We start from the raw sequence: 26,588 nt of genomic DNA, 5'->3' as shown, positions 1-26,588 counted from the left end.
CCATAGAGATTTGGAATTGGAGGGGGAGAAACTCAGCAGTGACTGTGACATTGCCCTGGGCGGGAAGCTACAAGAACCCTGGCAGTGGGTCAGGTGTCCAGCAGAGAAGGCAGAGCGCTGGGAAGGATGGGAATCTTGTTAGAAAAGCGCCCAGAGGTGAGAAGTGGAGAGTTGTTAGTTGACTCCTGATGGCCTCAGAACAGTTTTGAGTTCCAGCTCCTCCTACTTCCTGCTGATTCCTTTTAACAAATCCCCTTTTACTTCTGTCAGTTTAGTACTGTTTTGGTTGCAGCTAAATCATCTTTGGACAGTGTGAGACAATTCACAAGCGCTATACCTGCAATTTGATAAATTTACAGATGCATGATTTATTTGTCAACTTTGATTTAACTCTGTTTATATTTCAGTGCTATCAGGTAGCTTAGGCATGTCCTTGGGGCTGGCTGTTAACTCAGGTCCAGTCTTTTTGGAAACAGATCATGTGGGTCCAGTCAACAGAGTTTTAGGTGGAACCTGGCATTTTGAGGTTGTCCAAATATGAACCTGTTGCTCTCTTCCCATGATCTTAACTAGAACCTCTTTAACTTTCTTCTTCAATTTTCTCAGACCAGTATTTAAACCAGAAGTGACTTTTCTCTCAACTCTAACATAATTTCTTTTTCTTCTAAGTCATTGTGTTCCCAGTTGTTGGTCTCCAACCTGATAAAGCCATTCCCTCCGCTGCTGCATTCTTACACATCTCCTGGCAGCGTGGGCCTCAGTCTGCCACTCAGTCATGTAGCATTTTAACGTCTGCTCCTGCATGTGCCATACCCTTCCTCCGTCTAGAGCAGTGGTTTTGAAGTTTTATTACATTAGGACCTAGTTTGAAAATTTAATGAAGGCTTTGGGTTCTGTTCCCAGGAAATGGTATTATTATTATAGATACACCGAAGAAATGTAGGCGCAGTTCTAGGAATTTCAGGTTAAGAACCTAGAACCATGGGAAAACCAAGAGCTGCCATATATCCAGGTGAGGTCAGGGTCTGGAACATGTCTTCAGGCCCAGCCTTTCTTGTCTTTTGATGTTGACTTATTTTCCATGTTTTTGCTCAGAAGCCAGGAGGGGAGCGGATAAAGATGTCGCTCATCTCAGATTCACGCTTTATTTAATCAGTGACACTTCGTTGTTTCTGTTCCTTACCCGGGCCAGCCATGAAGGAAACCCTTTATTAAAATACTGATGGCTCAGTTTGGCCATGGAAAGAATGAGCCCACACTGAAAGGCCTTGTCCTTAAATAACGAAAGGCAGCTGTTTTCCATTGAGATGTGCTGATATTCAGACTTCTCCCTGAGTGGGAAGCAGAAGGAACCTGACTTGGGGCAGACTGAAGAAGGCACCTTTGTCCTCGTCAGGTTTTCACAGTGCAGCCTTGTTGTCTCATTTGAATTCCTCTGACTTGCCCTGAAATTAAAACTGTTAATTTTAATTTTAATTAAAACTGTTAGTGATAACTGAGAGCTGACCATGTGCCAGTATTTTAGCTCTTGCCTCTTTAGCATGGCAAACACTAGGTAGCTGTCCTACCTAACTAAATGTTTTCACTAATGCATGGTACCTGGAAAATGGCTAAATTAAGGGTTGACAGTTTCAGCTCATGCACAGTGGGGCATGTGACAGTTCTATTTCTGCTAGGCTTCCATAAATTCTCCAATTTCTGGGACGCCTGAGTGGCTCAGTTGGTTGGACGACTGCCTTCGGCTCGGGTCATGATCCTGGAGTCCCGGGATCGAGTCCCGCATAGGGCTCCCAGTTCCACGGGGAGTCTGCTTCTCTCTCTGACCTTCTCCTTGCTCATGTTCCCTCTCACTCTCTCTCTCTCTCAAATAAATAAATAAAATCTTTAAAAAAAAAAATTCTCCAATTTCTGCCGTAACTAAAAGTCAGAGGAGCTAAAATGTCTACTTGAAGAAGCAGGCCGCTATGTTATATCCTCCAAATTGAAGTCTTGCCGGTAAGTGTAGTGCCTGCTTTCGTGGCTGTGTCTGAGGTCCTCAAGACCACCCCCACGTTCGGGGATGTGCTGGAAGGACACAAAGTTGTGCTCACAGCTATCATCACAGCAGTGGAGTAAGGACACACAGAGAAGAAGACAACCCGGGTGGAGTCTGGAGGAGTCCGCATGTCGTTTGGCTTATGCCCTCCCCTCCCAGAAGTCACACAGAGCAGACTCTTCCTCCAGCTCTGAAAATGTAGAAACATGTGTTTGATACTTCTGTTCAGGAAAGCCCGTTTGAGACCAGTGCCTGTGGGAGCTAGTCACATAGGCATCCTTTGCTCACCATATACCAGAATTCCAGACTCCCAGATGGGAAACAGGTATTCCACATAACCCCCACATAGGCCCACCGTGCCCAAACTGTTTGAACACGAATTCAAACAGTTTGGGCATGGTGGGCCATCCTAACCTTAAAGGGAATGTTTTCTATCAGTTTAAAGAACTGTTTACCAGCCTAGTCCCTAGACGCCAACGAAGGGCCAGTTTGGCAAGCAGGCCTTCTAAAGATGCCCATCTTACGCCTGCTGTGTTTATTCTCTTCTACACACTGGGCATCTTCTAACTGCTGGGGTGAGGAGGTTGAGGGCAGGGGTGACTGTGAGTGACTGTCTCTCCTGCAAGGATGTTCTCTGTCTTTGGGATTTAGAGCCTTTTGTCTTTTGCTTTGGAAGTGTCTTCTCCATGCTGTTGGGGAAGTGTGTGTTGTCAGCCCTATTAGGAAGTGCAGGATTAACTTTATTGAGGAGCATGGGAATCGAGGCGAATGTGGTCAGTGTAGGTCAAGTAAATTTCAAGCCATGCAGCCTTATGTCGCTGGACTAATTTGGCCCAGGATGAAAAGTCCTTAAAAGCCCTCCTTCTTTAACTTTCCAGTTGGTTGATTTCTCCTTGAGAATGACCCCACAGGGCAGGAATCAGTTTTGTCAGCTTTATTTCTGTTCTCACTCTTTGGCTCTATCAGGTGCTGTCATTGGGGGCCCCCCATTTTCTCACAGATCAAGGTCCTGCCCTGTCTGTTCTGCCCTCCCTCCTTGGCGTCTGATCCAAACCCCCCTTTTCACGCTGGCTTGGGCTTTGTATTAGCTGGCCGATACCCTCCTCAGAGCCGCACTCTTTATTTAATCTTCTGGATTTTTCTCTAGAAAAATCCTTTTACTGAATAGTTTTAAAAAGTTAAAAACAAATATGTAGCCTTTCATGAGGATTCGTTAGGTGAGCTAGTCATCCAATATTAACACTGTGTTCCCCCTCCCAAGTCATTGTTTTTCCTCAGACAGATATTTGTAGTAGTATTGTCTCTCTCTCTCTCTCTTTTTTAACTACCAGTACTATCTAACCCATCGTGATTTAGAGGAAAGGTTTGATTTCCTTTTGTTTATGTCACAGCTCCTCTCTTGACCAGATAATGATGACTTCTATTGATCTTGACAAAGTATTGTTTCTTGTTACCGTAGAGATACAAGTGTCTAGAATTCTGGAGTCTACTAGACTAATCTAGAATTCACTTTAAGTAAAACCTAATTACTTAAAGCTTCTTAAGCAACCTGTACTAAGTCTGGAATCTGCTCGAAAATAATCGAGGGATGTCGATGAATTAAGCTGATCAGTTAATGACTGATGAAGTTAGGTGATGCGGACATAGGAATTTATTATATTATTTTTTACTTGTGTATATATCTCAAATTATTCATGATGGAAGTTAAATGACCTGATATTTGGTGTTGGCATCATTTCTTTTATACACTTACCAATTCATTCAGCAGACATCTATAAAGCTGCTCCTTCATGCCTTGTACTGCGTGGACAGGCACAAAAAATTAAGGGAGTGGGGGGAAGCAGATCTTGCTTTCTGGAAGTCCAGGGTGTAACAAACTCTGACATAGTGGTAGAGTTCTAGAAACATGGCTCGAGGATTGTGTGTTTGGAGTTTGGACCTTCCAGAAGCCAGTAGCTTTCTTTGTCCAAAGCCAGGTTAAAACCGTTTCTATACTCGGAAGACTTATGTAGCAGGCATTCCTTTGTGAATCAATCAGTTGTTTCTTCAGAAGGTATGTACCCATTCCCTTTACAACAGTGACTTAGGCCTGCAGGAGACCTAGTGGACGTAATTATAAAATTTGAAGCTGCTTTTCTGAAGCATCTAGTCTGCGTAGGGCAGAGGGTCAGCACCAAGGCCATCTTGAGTACCTGATGTTCCAGCCACTGGCTAGGTCTCATTTGTAGGACCCATGAATCAGCCAGTCAACCCTGAAAGAGTGTGTTTGTTTGTTTGTTTGTTGTCTTTTAGGTAGTATTGTTTTCTCTGCAGTTTACAGAGTTGAAATTAACTTACCCAAGGTCACACAGCTTGCTTTATTCATTGACAGTCTGCCTCATTCCAAAAAGGATTTCAGGCAGTTAAGCCACACAGTTAGAAAATTCCTTGTGGTCTTTCTACTGTCCCAAGAAAAACAAGACCATATTTTTTTCTTTTTAAGCTTAAATGATGCATAGTGTTTCAGTCAATATTAGTACATGGATAGCTCCAAGTTTAAATTGTACAAAAGTGCTTACGTATGTCTCTGTTGGAATGTGTAGGAGTGAGAAAGGAAATCTCTGTATTTGATTTCATAAAGGCATGAGCTTTATATAGTTGCTTGAGACACACATGCCAGTGCCTGGTTGTGTGCATAAGACAGTTCTTATTAATCATCGCACAGCTGGTGTGTTGTTTGTCATCATTATTACTTATTCTTAATTACCAAAAGTGCACATGGGCTGCAGACTGTAGATGGTGCCAAACCAAACCTCTAAAGTGGTTGGACTAATAGGTCTTGAGGGAGATTTATAATCCTTTGGAAATGATAGCAGTGCTGTATATAGTCACATAAAGAAACAGTGTACATCAGAAACTCACACAGAAGCGGGATCATAATCTTAGTGTATGATCTCAGTATCTGCCTCCTGTTCTCTTTAATTTGTTGCTGAATCAACTTTGCTTGTTTTGTATATTGAGAATAGAATTTATTTATAGGCTGTGCCTCTTTTGAAGTAATTGTTTCTCTTTCCCTAACTCAGCAATAAGTGAAAGTGGAGGCATTCTTTCTCCAGGAAAGCCTTTAAACCCTTGAGTTTTCTAGAATGTCATTTCTGTTTAGATGGAAATGCGGGACATGACTACTAAGAGGATTAGTCATCATTTTCAAAATTTAATGAAGGAATTAGGTCATTTGTGCTTAATGTGCTAATAAGCTCAGAGTAAGCTGTACTTACTGATGGATTGATGTGGAAGGGTCCTTGGAATAATAATTGTTTCCTGTGTCTACTCCTTTTATTCCGCAATTTCTGTAGGACTGTGTTACCTGCAATGCCCAGGGTCAACTGTGGTTGAACTCTTTTGGAAGTCCTCTGGGTTTTATCCAAATTCCGTGTAAAAGTGAAAAAGAAAAGTGAAAAGTGAAAAGAAAACTCTTTCACTTGACTTTATTATTTGGATGAATCCAAACTCTTATAAATGGTTTCTAATTCTCCATTGTTTTCTGTTCTTGGCAGCTTTTCTGCTCATTACTGTAGGTCAGTGATTCCTAACCAGTTTTTAATGTTTCATACTTCTTGGAGAATTTGATTAAAGATAACAATCTCGTTTTCTAAAAAGAAAATAATACAAGTGCATATATACCATTTACGGACAATTTGAGGGTATACACTAATACCAGAGTCCATAAGGAACCTCAGTTAGGAATCCCTGCTTTGGGGGAATGAACTTGGGTGATACCGAAATAACATAATAAAAACATGTGGCTCTTTGACACAACTGGGAGTAAGGAAACTAGTGAAGTTCAGTAAAGTTACAGGCTTCTACATGTGATGGTGTGTTACCTTTTACTTACATCTTTACCAGTAGTATTTATTGTCTGTTTCTTACCTAAAACAGATACCTCAAACACATGCTCTAAGATAGCAAGCTCAGATCTCAAAAATCTTACAATATAAATAAAAAAATAGGTTAAAAGGAGAAAAGAATAACACCTTGGTATCAGTCAAATGGAAGAAAAGCTAGAGACCAGCAAGTGACATTTTTAAAAACTGGCATGGACCTCATCTGTTTTACTCCTAACTCTGCCTTCCACAAATGCGACACAGAACAGATGCATATGTAATCCTCACAATTCCTTTTTGGAGGGAGGTGTAGAAGATGGTTTGGTCAGCCTTGGGTTAGACTTGCAAATTCCACAAAGGTAGAAGCTCCTCCTGACCACTCTCCTAGCCAGAGAAGGAGACTAGGTGGGGTGTGATGCATCATGGACTCCCTCTCACAGACAGCCTGGGGCAGTGATCTCCAGCAAGAAACAAAGTCAGAAAGGAAACCTCAGAATCAAGACTAAATTAAAAATTTAAAAAAGAGCTTCTATAAGAGAAGAACATGGGAAAAGTGAACCCCAAGATTAGAGAGAGGAATACTGTTTCACACCCTGATAGCTTGTGATGTGAACATCTAGAAATCCTCTTACCTGGTCCATCTTCTGCCTGGAGAATGATAGGAAGCGGTGATAGCGGCCACCAAGGGCAGAGACTCCTGGTGGGGGCTGAAGGGCCAGGACCTCTGCTGGAATTGTGGGCAGCCCAGGCAGGGGGACTGAGCACAGACACAGACAGGCATTTTTGCAAAACCCGAGGTGAAAGACCAGGTTGTGCGCAGCCCCAGCCGCACTGTTGCCCTCCGCCTCCTCATTGGTTACGGACCAGTTGTGTCCTCTGAAAATGTTCAAGCCCTAACCCACAGGGGAGGAGCGTTTTGGGTCGGGGGGGAGTCTTTAAAAAAGGGAATTAAGATTAAACAAGGTGGTAAAGATGTGGCCCCCGTCCAGTATAAGAAGGGGAAAGGACACCAGGGATGTGCTTGCACACAGGAAAGGCCATGTGAGGGCACAGCAAGAAGGCAGCCACCGACAAGCCCAAGAGAGAGGCCTTGGGAGCAGCAGACCCTGCTGGTACCTTGAGCTTGGGGCTCCAGGCTCCAGAACTGTGAGAAGATAGATTTGTGTTGTTCAAGCCACCCAGTCTGTGGGGTTCTGTTGTGGCAGCCCAAGCAGACAAACACACCCTTCTCCAGCTACAGAGCGCCGGGCAGGCAGAACTGTTGTGTGTGGAAGAAGAAAACAGACCCCCGCAACATGGGAAGAGATTCAAGGACGTGTCACCCATGGTGTCGTGGTGTGAATAAAGTGTTGACACAAGTAAAATTGAACACAAGTAAAATTGAAATCAACCAACCAAAAATACCCACTGTGGAGTCTATATGAATGTATTGCAGCAGGAGGGGAAAAAACGTAAACTGTAGTGGAAGAATCTGTTTTGGAAGAAATACTGATCCAAGGAAGAGAAGAAAAGAACTTAGTAAAATTTGTCTCTATAGAATAATTAAGTAGTTAATGAAATGGGAGTTGAAAAAATAAAATGACTCAGGGATTTTTTTTTTTTTTTTTTGAAGGTACTTGTGGAGCTAAGGAAACAGTACACACATACAGTATTTTGAAACAAATGAACAAATTAAAACATGTCAAAAGGAATAGAATAAAAAATTAAATTACGCTCATTCATGAAACAGTCATGGTCAGTGGACGGAGAGAGACAGGCAAAAGAAGTCAAAGAAACAGAGGGAAAAATGACCTGTTAGAGGTCACCATGGCAGTACAGAATGAAATGCATGGAATAGAAATAATCTTAATGATAAAACAGATGATGACTTTTTTCTGAATCAAAGTGAGACTGTAATCTATCTGATCAGAACATTCACTGAATTTCAAGAAACCTTAGTTCTGATTTTAAGTTCTTCAGAATTAACCATATAGAAACAAACTCTGATTAGGTTTTTAGATTTTGAGGAAAAATAGAAAACCCATTAGGAGGATTCATCTGGTTGCCTCATATTTTCCTACAGCAGCTCAGAATACAATAAAGCAATGTTTATAGGTTTTGAGTATCTGTTCTTGGCCACAAGGAAACATCCCAAATTTCAAAAGGTAGAAATAACACAGACCGTTTTTTTCCTGATCTGTATAACACTCTAAATCTGGGAATTGGAAGAAAAGAAAAAGGTCCCTGGTCACCTGGAAATTTAGAAACTTTCATGATTCATGGATTAAAATAGAAATTAAAAAGTTGGAGAATGCCTAGAAAAATATCATGAAAACAAGAATATCAAAACCTAAATTTGTGCAGAAATTATGTTCTGAGGGAAATGGATAACCAAGTCAGTAAGAATGAAATAAATTACACTTCCACCCACTTCCCCCCAAATTTGGAGAAATTAAGAAATATAAAAGATGAAATTAATTAATTAGGAAAGAAAAGTGTTTTTTTTTTTTTTTTTATAAAGCCTCTTGCATTTTTGGTAGAGTTGGGAACATAAAACAGATTTCCTTGGCTAAGCTAGTCAAGAAAAACGGGTGGGAGAGAAGGCTCACAAATATAAATAGAAACAAATATGGAAATAAACCATAGATACACAGTGCACAAAATTTTGAAAATCAGAATAAAATTAGTGAACTAATAAAGAAATGGAAACTTTAAAAGAGCTGCCATCCACAACAAGCACCACACACAGGTATTTTCACAGGTGAATTTTAAACTTGGAAGCAACTGTTTAATCTGTTAATGTTTAAACTGGTCCACACCATGGTAGAGGAGAGTTTCAAATTCTTTTTATGATGCTGGTAAGGCACCAGTGCCGAAGCCGGTTGGAGATAAAGTTGTAGATCAATTTTACTTAAGCATGTTGTGCAGAGACCTTAAATAATACATCAGGAAATAATAGCAATACTTTGTGTAATATTTCAGTCTAAGTTGACTTCATCTCTGAAGTACAAGAGTGGCTCAATATTATGAAATACATTAATACAATATATCACATTATTAAGTCAAAGGAGAAAACCTTATAGCTGATGCCTAAAAGCATGTGACAGAATCTACGTAATTCCTAGGGAAGTATTCTAGTAAAACAGAAATTTGTGGATACTTCCTTAAAATGATCTAAAACTGTGTATTTTATTCCTTAAGTTAGTATTCTGTTTACGTACTGAAACACTTAGAATGTTGAAATTGTGACTTGGCTCACTGTTACTAATTAACTATTGTCCTAGAATTATTAGACAAGAAAAGCGAGAAAGCGATATGAGGTGGTTTGGAAACTGGAAGAGGGAAAGTTTGCATTATTTACGGGTGTGATTGTACACACAGATAGCCCCAGAGAGCAGATTGAAGAGCTCTTATATACACTAAAATGATTCACTGGGATAAAGGATTAAAAGTAATTCCCAAAATCAATAGCTTCCATATGTACTACAAGGCCTCAGAAAATACAGTGGGAGGGCAGGCCCTATTATCAATGTTCTCTGAAAAGATGAATTGCCTGATGTAAGCCTAAATCAAGAAATGAATCACCAGTGTGTAAGGTTACATGAAGAGATGAAGAACACCTATTTGAAGAAAGCTAGAAAGTTCCACCAAGAATTGAGGGAAATCTCCTGGAGGAGGAAATGAGTATATGTGAGCTGGAACAGACTTTTTGTGATGGTTTGTGTGTCCAGCAAGGCTTAGAATGACCTCCTGCTTTGAAGCCATCTCTCTGTTACAAAGGACTCGAAGGATTAAGTGTCAAGATTTTGCAAAAATGTAGAGCATAGTCACTGCTATTGCATGTCCACCATACCTCAGTGCAAGAATCAGAAATGGGTTGAGGGTTCTGCTGCAAGCTTCGAAGATGCGGCCCAAGGGAAAACGTGGTTCTGGGAAAGGGGTGAGAGGGGATCAGCCTCTGGGAGTGACAGTTCTGACAGGAAGGCACAGGGTCCCAAAGGTGGTGACAATGCAGTAAAGGTCAGACACATTCTGTGTGGAAAAACATGGGAAAGTCATGGAAGCCATGGGAAAGTTAAAGTCTGAAATGGATTCAGTGAAGTGGCCACACAGTATAGTGAAGATAAAGCCAGGCATGGAGGTGATAAGGGGTGGATGACCACAGGTTCCATGGTGGGACCATTTCAAGAAGCAACATTTGCCTTGCATGTAAGTGGGCTGAATAAGCCTGTGTTTACAGACCCTCTGGTTAAGACAAAGTTTGTATATCCTATCATTATGGTTGAAGGAAGAAAATAAAATTGTATGAAAGACTTAAAAAAAAAAACAAACAACAGAAAAAAGCCTTCAGTGGCGGGGAAGAGAGTTAAATTATGTGATGGCCATAAGGAGAAATGTTCAGCAACCCGTTAACAAGAATGGACTCATAAGCATTGATACCAAGTATGGTGGACGTGTGCTAAGGTGGCCCAGTGGTCTAGGCCCTTGGATGCCTGTGGGACCTATGGCTTGATTCTCACCAGTAGAATCTAGGGTGAGGGGCTGTTTTCCCCATGATGATTTTGTTATAGAAGACTTCATGGGAGCAGACTGGAGACAGAGGTTCTTGGTGGCCTGGAAGAAGCAGATAGCCATGTTGGGCACTGCCTTCAGAGAGGACCTTGGCAAGGCAGAGAACTGGGAGCCTCTAGCCCATGTTCATCAAAAAGTCAGAACCCTCAGTCCTTACTGAAAGGAAATGAATCCTGCCAACAACCCAAATGAGTACGGAAGCTGATTTATCCCCAGTTTGGCCTCCGTAATGCTAGCTGGCAGATACTTTTGATTATGGCTTCGTGAGTTGAGAACCTGAGCAGAGAGGCCCAGTTAAGATGTGCCTGGACTCCTGATTCTTGGAAACTCTGAGAGAGATGATACCTTTCTCATACACATCACGAATCAGAAAATACAGTAGTAGTAAATGTGTTGTTTTTAGGCTTTGAGTTTGTGGTAATTTCTTATACAGCACTAGTAAATGAACACACTGAAACTGAATGATAACTAAAACACTGGTGTGTACTCCCTTACTCTGAATTAAACTTAAAAAATCTCATCCTACTCACTGACCCATCTTTTCTTTCATACCCTAATGACTGTGGTCATCATGGCCTCTTTGGCATTCCTGGAACATGCCAGGCACATTTCTCCCTCAGGGCCTTCATGCTTATTTATTTCTAAGGTCCAGAACACTGTATGTTCCATAGTAAGCATTCAGTTAATAGTTGAATAGTTAAAAATTTCTTGGAAGTGTATCTCTATTAGGATCTTCTCTGTGTTAAAATACGTACCTAGAAATTATGTGTGTGTGTTTTGTGTGTGTGTGTGTATGCAGGCATATGCATAGACAACTTTTAAAATTTTCTTAGAAGAAATCAAAGAAGCTGTTGGCAATGATTATCTTCGAGGGGTGGAAGAGAGGACTCCGTATTTTTCTGGTATTGATTTGTCAGTACCCTCATCAACAGTGTTATTAAGATAGGGACATTATGGTTCATTTATAGTCTCCTTGTTTGACTTAAAGCCAACTACCACATACTTAAATTTACATTATGGAATAAACAAATACTCTTGTTCTCTATCTCACAGTGTAAAAATATCTGTCAACTTGACTCAGCTACTGGAAGAAACTGGAAATTGCTAGAGAGATCAGACTTCAGTTTGAAGAACCTTAATCATGAGTCCGATTCTTTTTTGAGTTTGAGCTCCTTACATTCTTCCACGTCCTTCCATGAATGAAGGCCTAACAGGGCCGTCTTGTCTTTAGATGACAAAAACTTGAAGCAGTGATGAGAGAAGTATTTGTATGTATGACCTACTGAGCATGTTTACGGCAGAGTGCTTACATTTTGAAGTCACTTTGAAAATGATTATTTTGCTAGTATCCAAACTGTCATCTGGTTGTACAGGGTATCAGATGAAGAAATGAAACAAATGTGTCTCTTTATGACAGATTACATAAGGATGACCACAAATTCCTTTACATTCCTTCCATCAAGATAAGAGAATCTGTTTCCTTCCCTTAGATCTTGGTGACCCCTGGCTTTGAAACTCCCGAGGCTTTGGAGAGGGCTGTTATGAAGCAATCAACAGAAGGAATGTCTCACCATTTCACTGAATTGGTTTAGTAACTTCTGTGTTCCTATTGACTTCCAGAAGAATGTTCTTTTAGGTAGAAAAGAGAATATTTTTAAAGGTTACATATTTAAAGAGCAACACATTATCTGCCTATTTTCATACAATTATAACTCTAAAAGTGAAAATACAGTGCCGGCACTGTAGGTGGTTAGTTAACTTCTCATCTTGTTCTCCCTAAGTTGACATTAGTTTATAGCTTTCGCCAGTTGGCTAAAATTTCCACCTAGCCCCCCAATTGTTCCCCAACACACAGACTTTATTATCAGTGGGACTCTTGGGTCTCTTGGAGCAGTGCTCAGTATTACTACTATAGTACCTGTATGGTTTTTTGTTCTGTTTATTTACATATTTTTGCATAGTAGGATATAGGAAAATAAGGGTAAAATGCCTATAGGTGCTGTGGCTCTTAGGAAACTCCAAGGGGGTTAATCATTATGCTCTTCAACAAACATCTCTATATCCATGGCTGAGGAGCTGTAAGATCACTATTTCAGAAGCCAAATAAGGATAACTTTATGTTTAACAAGAGCATTTATGAAATGTTAACAGTTCACAAAGCTTTTTCATATATTATATCTGACACGTTCTTCCACTGCAAAGGGAAAACCAGAATAGGAGTGAGTGGTAAGATGAGATTACTCCGTAACAGTCAGGGCCACCTCTGTGTCCCGTTAACTGTGCATCTGGGACCTAAGGAGAACTCAGAGCATGGCCAACTTGCAGCAGGAATTAAGGGAGCTCAGGTCTCAGCATGGTACAGTGTGAATTTATCACAGGGGGTGGGGAAAGGTTATCCTGTCTTGCAGAAAAGGGTGACAGGTCAGGTTGACATGCTTGTTTCTATATTGAGGAGTCAGGCCCTTGGCTCAAATAGCTTGGCGAGTGAGACTGTCTTTTGGAGAGGGGCAGATTTTTTCTCATTCATGGGTTCATCGGTCAACTCTCCAAGCCCAGCCTGCATGCAGTGTTGGATCCTCTTTTGGAATGCTCCTGGTCTTATATTTGTAGGACTTGGTAAAACTTTGGTGACATGGAACTCCTCGTCTCCCAAATTCACTGCCAAGAGTTATGTAACTTCTTTAGTTCAGAAGGTTTAACCCCGTATATTCTGTTGATATATGCCTTCTTAGATTCTTAACCCATTAGGCCTGGTTTTTTTTTTTTTTTTAAAGATTTTATTTATTTATTTGACAGAGAGAGAATGGGAGATCACAAGTAGGCAGAGAGGCAGGCAGAGAGTGAGAGAAGGGAGGAAACAGGCTCCCTGCAGAGCAGAGAGCCCGATGTAGGGCTCGATCCCAGGACCCCCAGATCATGACCTGAGCCGAAGGCAGAGGCCTCAACCCACTGAGCCACCCAGGTGCCCCTAGGCCTGGTTTTAATCTCTGGGCCAAGTACAAGATGAATCCCTCTTTCACATGATAGTGTTTTTAGAATTAGGTGACTGGTAAATTGCATGAGTTTGTGTTCAGTTTCCCACCTTCCTAGTCACATTGTGCTGTGTTTTATAGCAAGTAATATCTGTTTGGTCTTTGTCCACCGTTCCTGCCTCCCAGTTCCCAGAATTCTTGGAATTTCCTAAGCCATAAGAGCAATGGGGACATCTTTGTTGAGTTTGGTCTCTTGTCCTTAGTCCCTGAATCACTTCAGGTGAAATGGGAGTCTTATTATTCCTGAAAAGCTTTCTCTGCCACAACTGAGTTTATATAAACGAGGGGGCTTTTGTAAGGTACCTAAGCATGGGGACTCTTTGCCAGAAGAACCAACAGTGAATAGAGTATTGAAACTTGCAGCCCTAACCCCTGATTTAGGGGTTAAAGAGAGAGGGTGGAGGTTGAATCAGTCACTAGTGGCTAGTAATTTAATCGATGATGCCTATGTCATTGATAATGACTATGCCTTCGTAATGAACCCCAAAGCAGAGCGAAGCCACAAAGCTTCCCATATATCACAGCACCAGATCCCAGACTCTATGAGAACAAAATGCCTTTGTTTGGCACCTTACCCTAGGTATCTTTTCATCTGGCTTTTGATTTACATCCTTTCAGATCCTTTGTAATAAACTGGTAATCTAGTGAGTAAACAGGTTTCCTGAGTACTGTGAACTGCTCTAGCAAATTAATTGAGCCCAAGGAGTGGATCATGTGAATCTCTGATTTATAGCCAGTCAGAAGCCCAGATTAAAACCTGGTCTTACAATCTGAAGCAGGGGTTGGGGGATGCAGTCTCATGGGACTGAGCCCTTAACCTGTGGGATCTGATGCCATCTCAGTATATATTGTCAGAATTGCGTTGAGTTGCTCTAGTGTGGTGCAGTCAGTAAGGAAGGCAGTTGAGATTAACAGCTTCCTTGCTCTAGATGTTCTGTCTGTCAATCCTGTTGGAGATGTCCTCAGCTTGTCAGTCATGACAGGTGGTGGCTTCACCCAGGCCATACTGTCCACATTGACTACTCATGGCTGTGCCTGAGGCATATGTTCTCATACTGTACTTGTGTGGCTGTTTTTATACAGGTTCAAGTACCGGCCCGACAAGTTTTATCTTTTCAACCCTGTATTTCCAGTCTGTTTGTTTCCAGTCTGCTGAAACCTGCTTGGGCACACTTCTTGCTCCAGAAATTGTTCAGTATCTCTGCAGTTTTGTGTCCTCTGTCTATGAAGATAAGCGATTACTAACAAATACTGAGCTCTGAGGCATAACACTAGAAATGTTTCTCTAGATATATAGTGGGGGTTCTCAATCGCTAGGGAAATTTGGCAATGCGTGGGAACATTTTTGATTTATAGAACTGAGTGGGGCTGCTATGGGTATCTAGTGGGTAGAGGCTAGAGATACTGCTAACCATGCATGGGGTGGTGCCTCCAATAAGAATGATCAGGATGTCAAGGGTGCTGAGGTTGAGGAATCTTTGTCCGTATTAATATAGTTCTTACAAACAGTGTCTGGTGAGCATGATAATTTTAATTGTGTTAATCAGGTTTATTAGCACCTAAGACAAGGATTCTCAAAGTGTGAATGGGGCTTCCCTGAGACCCTTTTAGGGATCTCTGAGGTACCACTCATTCTTTTACAGTTGTAAAGAGGAGTTTTCCAGAGGTGATATGATATCATAATATGGAAACAGATTGAATGCAGAAGCAGATATGAGAATCCAGCTGCCTTCTCTTAAATCTGACATTGAAGAAATTTTTCAAAATGGAAAACAATGCCATTTCTCTCATTAAATTATTTTTGTTTTGGAAAACCATTGTTTTTTCATAAAAGATGTTAATATGTAATGGATGTGTTATTTTTAATCAACTAAAATGTGGTTAAATATTTTTTATAATTTTGTTTCTTAATTCTATCACTAAGAATGTCAGTGGACATAATCCACACAAACAAACATCCATACACTTCTTTTTTTTTTTTTTTAATTTATTTGACAGACAGATCACAAGTAGGCAGAGAGAGAGAGAGAGAGGAGGAAGCAGGCTCCCTGCTGAGCAGAGAGCCCGATGCGGGGCTCGATCCCAGGGTCCTGGGATCATGACCTGAGCCGAAGGCAGAGGCTTTAACCCACTGAGCCACCCAGGCGCCCCACATCCATACACTTCTTTGGGATCCAAAGAACATTATGAATAGTTTTTACTAGTATGTATAAATAGTTCTTACTAGTATGAAGAGGTCCTGAGATGATGAATTTTAAGAAACTTAATTATTTAAAAAATTTATTTAAATTCAGTTAATTAACACATAGTATATTAGTTTCAGAGGTAGAGTTATGTGATTCATCAGTCTTATATAATAACCAATACTTATTACATCATGTGCCCTCCTTAATGTCCACTACCCAGTTACTCCATCCCTCTACCCCGAGCCCCTCTGGCAACCCAGTTTTTTTTCCCTATGTTTGAGAGTCTCTTATGGTTTGTCTCCTCTGATTTTGTAGTTTTTTTTCCTCCCTCCCTTCCCCTATGATCCTCTTGTTTTGTTTCTTAAATTGCACATATGAATGAAATCATATGATAATTGTCTTTCTCTGGTTGACTTACCTCACTTAACGTAACACACTCTTGTTCCATCCATGTCATTGCAAATGGCAAGGTTTGATTTTTTTGATGGCTGATTAATATTCCATTGTGTGTGTGTGTGTGTGTGTGTGTGTGCGTGCCACGTCTTCCTTATCCATTCATTTGTCGATGGACATCTGGGCTCCCTACATTGTTTGGCTATTGTGGACATTGTTGCTATAAGCATTGGGGTGCAGGTACCACTTTGGATCACTATATTTGTATCTTTGGGGTAAAACCTTGTAGTGCAATTGCTGGGTCATAGGGTAGCTGTATTTTCAGCTTTTGGAGGAACCTTCATACTGTTTTCCAGAGTGGCTGTACCAGCTTGCATTCTCACCAACAGTGTAAGAGGGTTCTTCTTTCTGTGCATCCTTGCCAACATCTTTTGCTTCCTGAGTGGTTAATTTTAGCCATTCTGACTAGTGGGAGGTGTACATCATTGTGGTTTTGATTTGTATTTCCCTGATGCTGAGCGATGTTGAGCACTTTTTCATGTGTCTGTTGGCCATTTGGATGTCTTCTTTGGAGAAACATCTATTCATGTCTTCTGCCCATTTCTTGGCTGGATTATTTGTTCTGTGGGTGTTGAGTTTGAGTTAAGTTCTTTATAGAACTGGGATATTTTCCCTTTATCTGATAAGATATTTGCAAGTACCTTCTCGCATTCCATAGGTTGTCTTTTGTTTTTGTTGACTGCTTTCTTTGCTGTGTGAAAGCTTTTTATCTTGATGAAGTCCCAATAGTTCATCTTTGCCTTGGTTTCCTTTGCCTTTGGAGATGTGTCTAGCAAGAAGTTGCTGTGGCTGAAGTCAGTGAGGTTGCTGTCTGCGTTCTCCTCTAGGATTTTGATAGATTCCTGTCTCACATTGAGTTCTTTTATCCATTTTGAGTCTATTTTTGTGTGTGGTATAAGGAAATTGCCCAGTTTCTTTCTTCTGCATGTGGCTGTCCAATTTTTCTGGACACCGTTTGTTGAAGAGACTGTCTTTTTTCCATTGGATATTCTTTCCTGCTTTGTCAAAGATCAGTTAACCATAGAATTGAGGGTCCATTTCTGGGTTCTCTATTCTGTTCCATTGATCTATGTGTCTGTTTTTGTGCCAGTAGCATATTCTCTTGATGATTATAGCTTTGTAATAGAACTTGAAGCCCTGCATTGTGATGCCACCAGCTTTTTTTCTCAGCATTTCTTTGGCTATTTGGAGTTGTTTCTGGTTCCATACAAATTTTAGGATTATTTGTTCAGCTCTGAAAAAAAGTTGATGGTATTTTGATAGGATTGCATTGAATGTGTAGATTGCTCTAGGTAGCATAGACATTTTAACAATATTAGTTCTTCCAATTCAATGTTTTTTCCATTTCTTTGTGATTTCCTTAATTTCTCTCATGAGTGTTCCTTAGTTTTCTGTGTATAGAAACTTTGCCTCTTTAATTAGGTTTGTTTCTAGTTATCTTATGGTTTTGGATGCAATTGTAAATGGGATTAACTTCTTAATTTCTCCTCCTTCTGTCTCATTCTTGGTGTATAGAAATACAGCTGATTTCTGTGCACTGATTTTATATCCTGCTACTTTATTGAATTTCTGTATGAGTCCTAGCAATTTTGGTGTAGGTCTTTTGGGTTTTCCATGAAGAGTATCATGTCATCTGTAAAGAGGGAAAGTTTTACTTTGCTGATTCAGATGCCTTTTATTTCTTTTTGTTGTCTGATTTCTGAGACTAGGACTTCTAGTTCTATGTTGAATAGCAATGGTGATAGTAGACATCCTTGTCATATTCCCGACCTCGGGAAATTTCTCATTTTTTCCCCATTGAGAACGATATTCATGGTGGGCTTTTCGTAGATGGCTTTTATGATATGAGGCATGTCCCTCTATCTTACACTGGGAAGAGTTTTAATCAAGCAAGGATGCTGTAGTTTGTCAAATGTTTTTCTACATCTATTGAGAAGGTCATACGGTTCTTGTCCTTTCTTTTATTAATGAAAGGGAGCATGTTGATTGATTTGCATATGTTGACCCAACCTTGTAGCCCATGAATAAATATCACTCGGTCATAGTGAGTAATCCTTTTAATGTACTGTTGGATGCTTTAATGTACTGTTGGCTGGTATCTTGGTGCGAATTTTGCGTTTATGTTCATCAGGAATATTGGTCCATAATTCTCTTTTTTGGTGGGGTCTTTTCTGGTTTTGGGATCAAGGTAATGCTGGCCTCAGAAGCAGTTTGGAAAATTTCCCTCCATTTGTAATTTTTGAAACCGCTTCAGAAGAATAGGTATTAATTCTTCTTTAATTGTTTGGTAGAATTCACCTGGGAAGCCATCTAGCCCTGGACTCTTGTTTGTTGAGAATTTTTTTAAAAATTTATTTATTGTTGAGAAATTTTTGATTACTGCTTCAATTTCCTTGCTAGTTTTGTGTTTGTGCAGGTTTTCGATTTCTTCCTGTTTCAGTTTTGGTAGTTTATACATTTCTTGGAATGCATCCATTTCTTCCAGATTGTCCAGTTTGTTGGCATATGGTTGCTCATAATCTGTTATTATATAAGTATTTGTATTTTGGGGGGGTTGGATGTGATCTCTCCTCTTTCATTAATGATTTTGCTTGTTTGGGTCCTTTCTCTTCTCTTTTTGATAAGTCTGGCCAAGGGTTAATCAATCTTACTAATTCATTCAAAGAACCAACTCCTAGTTCTGTTGTTCTGCTCTGTTGTTTTTGTTTCTATTTCATTGATTTCTGCTCTGATCTTTATTAATTCTCTTCTCCTGCTGTGTTTAGGCTTTATTTGCTTCTTTCTCCAGGTCCTTTAGGTGTAGGGTTAGGTTGTGTATTTGAGACCTTTGTTTCTTGAGAAAGGCTTCTGTTGCTATATACTTTCCTCTTAGGGCCATCTTTGCTACATCCCAAAGGTTTTGAACAGTTGTGTTTTCATTTTCATTTGTTTCCATGAATTTTTAAAAATTCTTCTTTAATTTCCTGGTTGACCCATTCATTCTTTAGTAGAATGTTTTTTAACTTCCATGTATTTGAGTTCTTTCCAACTTTCCTCTTGGAATTGAGTTCCAGTTTCAAAGCACTGTGGTCTGAAAATATGCAGGGAATGACCCCAGTCTTTTGGTACTTGTTGAGACCAGATTTACAATCCAGTTTGTGATCTATTCTGGAGAATGTTCCATGTGCAGTCACGAAGAGTATGTATTTAGTTGCTTTAGGTTGGAATGCCATGGATATATCTATGAAGTCCATCTGGGCCAGTGTATCATTCAAAGCCCTTGTTCCTTTTGATCTTCTGCTTAGATGATCTGTCCATTGCAGTGAGTGGGATGTTACAGTCCCCTATGATTATTGTATTGTTATCACTGTGTTTCTTTAATTTTGTTATTGTTTTATATAATTGGCTACTCCCATTATAGTGTCCTTCCTCATCTCTTATTCTGGTCTTTGGTTTAAAATCTAATTTTTCTGATATATAAAGCTGCTACCTCAGCTTTCTTTTGATGTCCATTAGCATGATACATTGTTTTCTACCCCTTCACTTTCAATCTTTAGGTGTCTTTGGGTCTAAAATGAGTCTCTTGCAGAAAGCATATCGATGGGTCTTGCTTTTTTATCCACTCTGATATCCTGTGTCTTTTGATTGGTCATTTAGCCCATTTACATTCAGAGTAACTATTGAAAGAGGAATTTAGTGCTACTGTATTACCTATAAAGTCGCTGTTTCTGTATATTGTCTCTGTTCCTTTCTGGTCTGTGTTACTTTGAGGCTCTGTCTCCACTTAAAGGATTTTAATATTTCTTACAGGATTGGTTTAGTGGTCACCAATTATTTTAGTGTCTGTTTGTCCTGGAAGCTTTTTATTTCTCTTCTATTTTGAATGACAGGCTGGCTGGGTAAAGTATTCTTGGCTGCATATTTTTCTCATTTAGCACCCTAAATATATCTTGCCATTCCTTTCTGGCCTGCCAAATCTGCTGAGGATAGGTCTTCTGCCAGCCTAATGTTTCTACCTTTGTAGGTTATGTACCTCTTGTCCTGAGCTGCTGTGAGGATTTGTTGTCTCTGAGATTTGCAAGTTTCACTATTATATGTTGGAGTGTTGACTTACTGATATTGAAGGGGGTTCTCTGTGCCTCCTGGACTTGAATGCTTGTTTTCTTCCCCAGATTAGGGAAGTTCTCTGCTATAATTTGGTCCATTGTACCTTCCGCCCTCCCCGTTTCTCTCTTCTGGGATCTCAATTATTCTAATATTATTTCACTGTATGGTATCACGTATCTCTAAAATTCTCCCATTGTGATCCACTTAGTTTCTCTTTGCTCTCAGCTTGTTCTGCATCATTTTATCTTCTGTATTCCTAATTCTCTCTTCTATCTCATTTATCCTAGCAGTTAGAGCCTCCATTTTTTATTGCATCTCATTAATAGCTTTTTGATTTCAAATTTGTTGAATTTTAGTTCTTTTATTTCTCCAGAAAGGGATTCTCTAGTGTCTTTTTTTTCAAGCCCAGATATTATCTTCATAATTGTTATTCTGAATTCTAGTTCCAACATCTTAATTATATCTATACTGATTAGGTCCCTGACAGTATTGCCTCTTTCTCTTTTTTGAGGTGAGTTTTTCCATCTTGTCATTCTTGCAGAAAGTGGTTGCTTTTGTATCTGGAGAATTGTGGCAATTCTTTTTTTAGGTCTCTGGTTTAGTTCAGAGGTGTCCAAAATGATTTGATAGCTGTCTACCTGATTTCATGGCACTAGGCAGAATTAAGGCCTCCTACTCTTCCACTGTCCTGGACTCTCTCCACCGAATTTTAGGAACTTCTGACTAGGTTACATTTTTTCATTTTATATGTGAAGATATCATATCATGAGACCTTATTAGAATCTAGATGTATATATAGAGTGTTGATATTTCCCAGCCTGAAAGGAAATTGAGTGCAGGTTCCTAGTGACCTGTGGTAGTTTCTGGTTATCCTTTTCTGCTCTTCCAAGTGATCACCATTCCTTTAGTAATAAATCTGAGCCCAGTTTGGGATCCCCATTTGTTGGAAGGATTTCCTCTGCTTCAGTTCCTTTCCTTTATTCATGGGTATCTTTTGTTTTTGTTATTGTTGTTTCAGAGTTAGGATTAAATTTTTGAAAATGTCTTCGGCCTTCAAGAAAGCTTTCCTTTCAACTTTTCTTGCAGGACCTCAAACAATGGAAGCGTACATTACTTTACTGAGACCATTTTGATGTCTACTTTTGTGAAACCTAGGTCTGGTATCCAGATAAGGAACAGTGCTATTCCTTGGAGAGAATATGTGGTTTACCCTCTGATCTTAACTTTAACTTTTGAGATTACATTTCATATAGTTAACCAATTCAAAATATCATTGATATCTGTCATATGGATATGTGTTTGGGGTATGTTTACCTTTGCTCCTTTATTCTGCTGTGAAAGTAATGGGGGGGAAAAAAGATCTGTACAGATGAAGTGTGTGAAGGATGTAGTAGTTGCAGGGTGTATTGGCTTATGGGAAGAGCATGGTGTTTGAGATGCTAGACATCATCTGGTCTGGTGCAACCCTTTCAGCTGGAACAGAAAACTGAGGCCTAGATAGGCTATTACTTTCCCAAAATCATAGTATATTTAAAAGCAAGGAATATTATTACTTTATGACCTTTTAGCACTTTATTAGTAATATGATTGTGCATAAGTTTTTTGATCTCTTCAGGCATCTGTTTCCTCATCTGCATCATTGAAATCAAAATAGCAACCTTGGTAGGGTTGTTTATATTAATTTACATAATACCCTTTCTGTTGAAAAATTTCAGACCACAGAAAGGTTGCAACATAATGCAATAAACATTTGTAAAACTATAGAAGTTATTACATTATTATTGTTATTGTTGTTGAATCATTTGAGTTGAAGTTCCATTTCTACATGACCCCCTTCATTTCTAATTACTGTGGCATGTGTCTTCCAAAAACCAAGGACAAATTTAGGAAGTTTGACACTGACACAATGTTGTTATTTAGTGTATTGCAACACTAAGTGTGACCCACAGTCTTAATACATTGAGGCTAACTGGGAATTTGTTGGAATTGAGAAGTTTGGGCCCCATTCCAGGCCTGCTGAATCAGAATCTGCATTTTAACAAGACCCCTGATCTGTATGTGTATGAATATTTGAGAAGCACTGTTCTGAGTAGTCCATATTTATACTTCATTAGTTTTTCCCTGATACTTTTTGTTTTTAATTTAAGTAATCTCTTTGCCCAACATGGGGCGTGAACACATGACCCTGATATCAAGAGTTGCATGCTTCACTGATAGGTTTTATAGAAAAATTTACCCACATGCAGGATCCAGTCCAGTATAATGAATTGTGTTTTAATCATTGATATATCTCTTCAGTTTTCTTTAATTTAGAATAGTTTCTCAGTCTGTCTTTCATGATACTGATACTTTTGAAGAGTATAGACCAGGTGTTGTTTTTAATTTTTTAATTTAAAAATTTTAATTCTAATATAGTTAACATACAGTGTTATATTAGTTTCAGGTATACAATATAATGATTCAACAAACCTGTACATTACTCAGTGCTCATCAAGGCAAGTGTACTCTTTAATCCCCATCATCTATTTTTACCCATCCCCCACTGCCCTATGGCAACCCCCAGTTTGCTCTCTATAGTTAATAATCTGTTGTTTGGTTTGTCTCTTTTTTTTTTTGTTGTTGTTGTTGTTCATTTGTTTGGTTTCCTAAATTATGCATATGAGTGAAATCATACAGTATTTGACTTTTTCTGACTTCTTTCACTTAGCATTATACTCTCTCGATCCATCTGTTCTTTTTTATGGCTGAATAATATTCCATTTTGCATATATAAATTACCTCCATTCATCTGTCAGTGGACACTTGGGTGGCTTCCGTAATTTGGTTATTATAAAGCTGCAATAAAGTTAGATGTGCATATATATGTATTTTAAAAAATTTATTTCTAAATATTTATTTATTTATCTATTTATTTATTTAATTGAGAGAGAGTGAGGATGAGTGGGGGGCAGAGAGAGAGGGAGAAGCAGATGCCTCACTGAGTATGGAACACATGCGGGGCTAGGTCCCAGGACCCTGAGATCATGACCTCAGTTGAAGGCAGATACTTAACTGACTGAGTCACCCAGGCACCCCAGGGGAGCATATATTTCTCCAAAATAGTATTTTTGTGTTCTTTGGGTAAATACCCAGTAATGGAATTATTGGCTCATATGGTAGCTGTATTTTTAATCTTTTGATGAACCTCCTTACTTGTTTTCCACAGTGATTGCACCAGTTTGAATTCCCACCAGCAGTGCACTGAGGTTCCTTTTTCTCCACATCCTTGTTAACACTTGCTGTTTTTTGATTTTAGCTATTCTGAGAGATGTAAGGTTCTATCTCATTGCAATTTTGATTGGTATTGCCCTGGTAATTAGTGATGCTGAGCATCATTTCATTTACTTGTTGGCCATATGGTCTTCTTTGGAGAAATGTCTGTTCATATTTTCTGCCCATTTTTAATTGGAATATTTTCGTGTTTGTGTGTTTCACGTTATATATGTTCTTTATGTATTTTGGATACTAACCCTTTATCATATATGTCATTTGCAAATATCTTCCCATTTGGCAGACTATTTTTAAATTTTGTTGATTATTTCCTTTGCTGTGCAGAAGCTTTTCATTTTGATGTAGTCCCAATAATAAATATTTGCTTTTGTTTCCCTTGCCTCAGGATACGTTTTTAGATGTATCTATTTTAGCCATTGCTATGGCTCGCATTAGAGAAATTAGTGCCTGTGCTCTCATCTAGGACTTCTTTGTTTTCACGTCTCACATTTAGATCTTCAATTTATTTTGAGTTGATTTTTGTGTATGGTGTAAGAAAGTAGTCCAATTTCACTCTTTTGCATGTGATTGTGCAGTTTTCCCAATACTCTTTGTTGAGGAGATGGTCTTTTTCCCATTGCATATTCTTGTCTTCTTTGACATACATTAACTGATCATATAAATATGGTTTTGTTTCAGGGTTCTATCTGTTCCATTGATCAATGTGCCTAGTTTTGTGCCAGTACAATAATGTTTTGATTACTAAAGTTTGTAGTATATCTTGATATCTGGGATTGCCATACTTACAGTTTTGTTCTTCTTTTTGAAAATTGCTTTGGCTATCTGCGGTCTTTTTGGTTCCATACAAATTTTAAGCTTCTTTATTTTAGTTCTGTGAAAAACGCTCTTGGTATTTTAATACAGATTGTATTAAATGTGTAGTTTGCTTTTGGTAGTATAGACATTGTAACAATATTTGTCCTTTCTGTCCATAACCATGGATTTTTTTCCATTTGTGTCATCCTCAATTTCTTTCATTGGTATTTTGAAGTTTTTGGAGTATAGGTCTTTCTACCTCCTTGGTTGAGTTTATTCCTAGGCATTTTATTATTTTTGGTGTAATTATAAGTGGGATTTTTATCTTAATTTCTCTTTTTGCTGCTTCATTATTAGTGTATAGAAATGCAGTGAATTTCTATATATTGATTTTGTATCCAGTGAATATACTGAATTCATTTATCAGTTGTAGTAGTTTTTTGGTGGAATCTCTTGGGTTTTTTACATATAGATCACATCATCTGCAAATAGTGAAAACATTACTTCTTCCTTATAAATTTTGTTGCCTTTTATTTCTCTTTCTTCTCTGATTGGTATGGCTAAGACCTCCAGTGCTATGTGAAATAAAACTGGTGAAGGTGGATATCCTTGTCATATTCCTGATTTTAGGGGGAAAGCTCTCAGTTTTTCACCACTGTGAGTGATGTTAGCTGTGAGTTTTTCATATATGGCCTTTATTATACTGAGGTATGTTCCCTCTAAGCCTACTTTTTTGAGGGTTTTTTTTTTTTTTTCCATGCAGGGATACTGTACTTGTCAATGTTTTCTCTGCATCTATGGAAATGATAATTTGGTTTTTATGCTTTCTCTGCTGATGTGATGTATTTTTAAGTGTATTGTTGGATTGGTTTACTCTATTTTGTTAAGGATTTTTGCATCTATGTTCACCAGAGATATTGGTCTGTACTTTTTTTTTTGGTAGTTTTTTTGTTTGTTTGTTTTTTAATCTGCTTTTGGTATCATGGTAATGCTGGCTTCAGAAAGAATTTGGAAGCTTTCCTTTCTCTTCTACTTCTTGAAATAGTTTGAGAAAAGTAACTGGTTCTGGACTTTTGTTTGTTGGAAGTTTTTTGATTACTGATTTGGTTCATTGCTAGTAATCAGTCTGTTCAAATTTTCTTATTTTTCCTTGTTTAGTTTTGGCACATTATATGCTTCTAGAAATTTATCCACTTTTTTAGGTTTTCCAATTTGTTGGCATATCATTTTTCATAATATTCTCTTATAATCCTTTGTATTTCTGTGTATCAGTCATTATTTCTCCTCTTTCATTTCTGATTTTGTTTATTGACCACTTCCCCCACCCCCAGAATCTGGCTAAGGTTTATCAATTTTGTTGATCTTTTCAAAGAATCAGCTCCTTGTTTCATTGATTTGTTCTTTTTTTGTTTGTTTGCGTTTTATTTTTCTCTAGTATATTTTACTTCCTTCCTACTGCTGGTTTTGGGTTTGTTATTCTTTTTCTAGCTCCCTTAGGTATAACATTAGGTTGTTTATTTGTAATTTTTCTTGCTCCTTGAGGTAGGCCTGTAATGTTATTAACTTCCCTGTTAGAATGATTTTTGCTGCATCCCAAAGATTTTGGACTGCTGTTTTCATTTTCGTTTATCTCTGTGTATTTTTTGATTTCCTCTTTGATTTCTTGGTTGACATATTCATTGTTTAATATCCTGTTATTTAAACTCTGTGTATTTGCTTTTTTCTAGACTTTTTCTTGTGGTTGACTTCTAGTTCCATGACATTTTGGTCAGAAAAGATACATAGTATGACTTCAGTCTTTATGAATTTGCTGATAAATTGTTTTATGCCCTAATACATAATCTATTCAGTAGAATGTTCCATGTGCACTTGAAAAGAATGTGTATTTTGCTGTTTTAGGACTGAGTGTTCTGAATAAATCTGTTAGACCCATGTGGTCCAGTGCATCATTCAAAGCCACTGTTTTCTTGTTGGTTTTCTATCTTGATGATCTATCTATTCATTGATGTAATTGGGTGTTAAAGTCCCATACTACTATTGAATTACTGTGAATTATTTCCTTTATGTTTGTTATTGGGTGCTTTGTGTATTTGATTGGTTCTATTGTTATATCTTGTTGGATTGTTCTCTTTATGATTATGTTATATCCTTTTTTTGTCTCTTATATTTCTTTTAAAGTCTACTTTGTCTGATATAAGAATTGCTACCCTAGCTTTCTTTTCACTGCTCTTTGCATGACAACTGCTTTTCCATGTCTTCACTTTCAACCAGCATGTGTCTTTAGGTCTGAAATGAGTCTGTTGTAGGCAGTATTTAG

The 26,588-nt window shown here is 38.7% G+C and overlaps 1 protein-coding gene and 1 pseudogene across 1 annotated transcript in view; both read left to right on the top strand.

Annotated features, from left to right (window-relative positions):
* The window catches only part of ARHGAP10 (Rho GTPase activating protein 10), a 317,977-nt gene that overhangs the window by 224,474 nt on the left and 66,915 nt on the right, over positions 1 to 26,588 (top strand). The gene's annotated exons all lie outside the window — the stretch shown is intronic.
* LOC123391555 lies at positions 1,860 to 13,242 on the top strand (annotated as a pseudogene).

Source organism: Mustela putorius, unplaced genomic scaffold, assembly GCF_011764305.1.
Source record: "Mustela putorius furo isolate JIRA1106 unplaced genomic scaffold, ASM1176430v1.1 tig00000242_pilon_pilon_pilon, whole genome shotgun sequence".
Taxonomy (NCBI): Eukaryota; Metazoa; Chordata; class Mammalia; order Carnivora; family Mustelidae; genus Mustela; species Mustela putorius.
The sequence above is the reverse complement of the archived record's forward strand: the minus strand, read 5'-3'. Positions and strand labels throughout refer to the sequence as shown.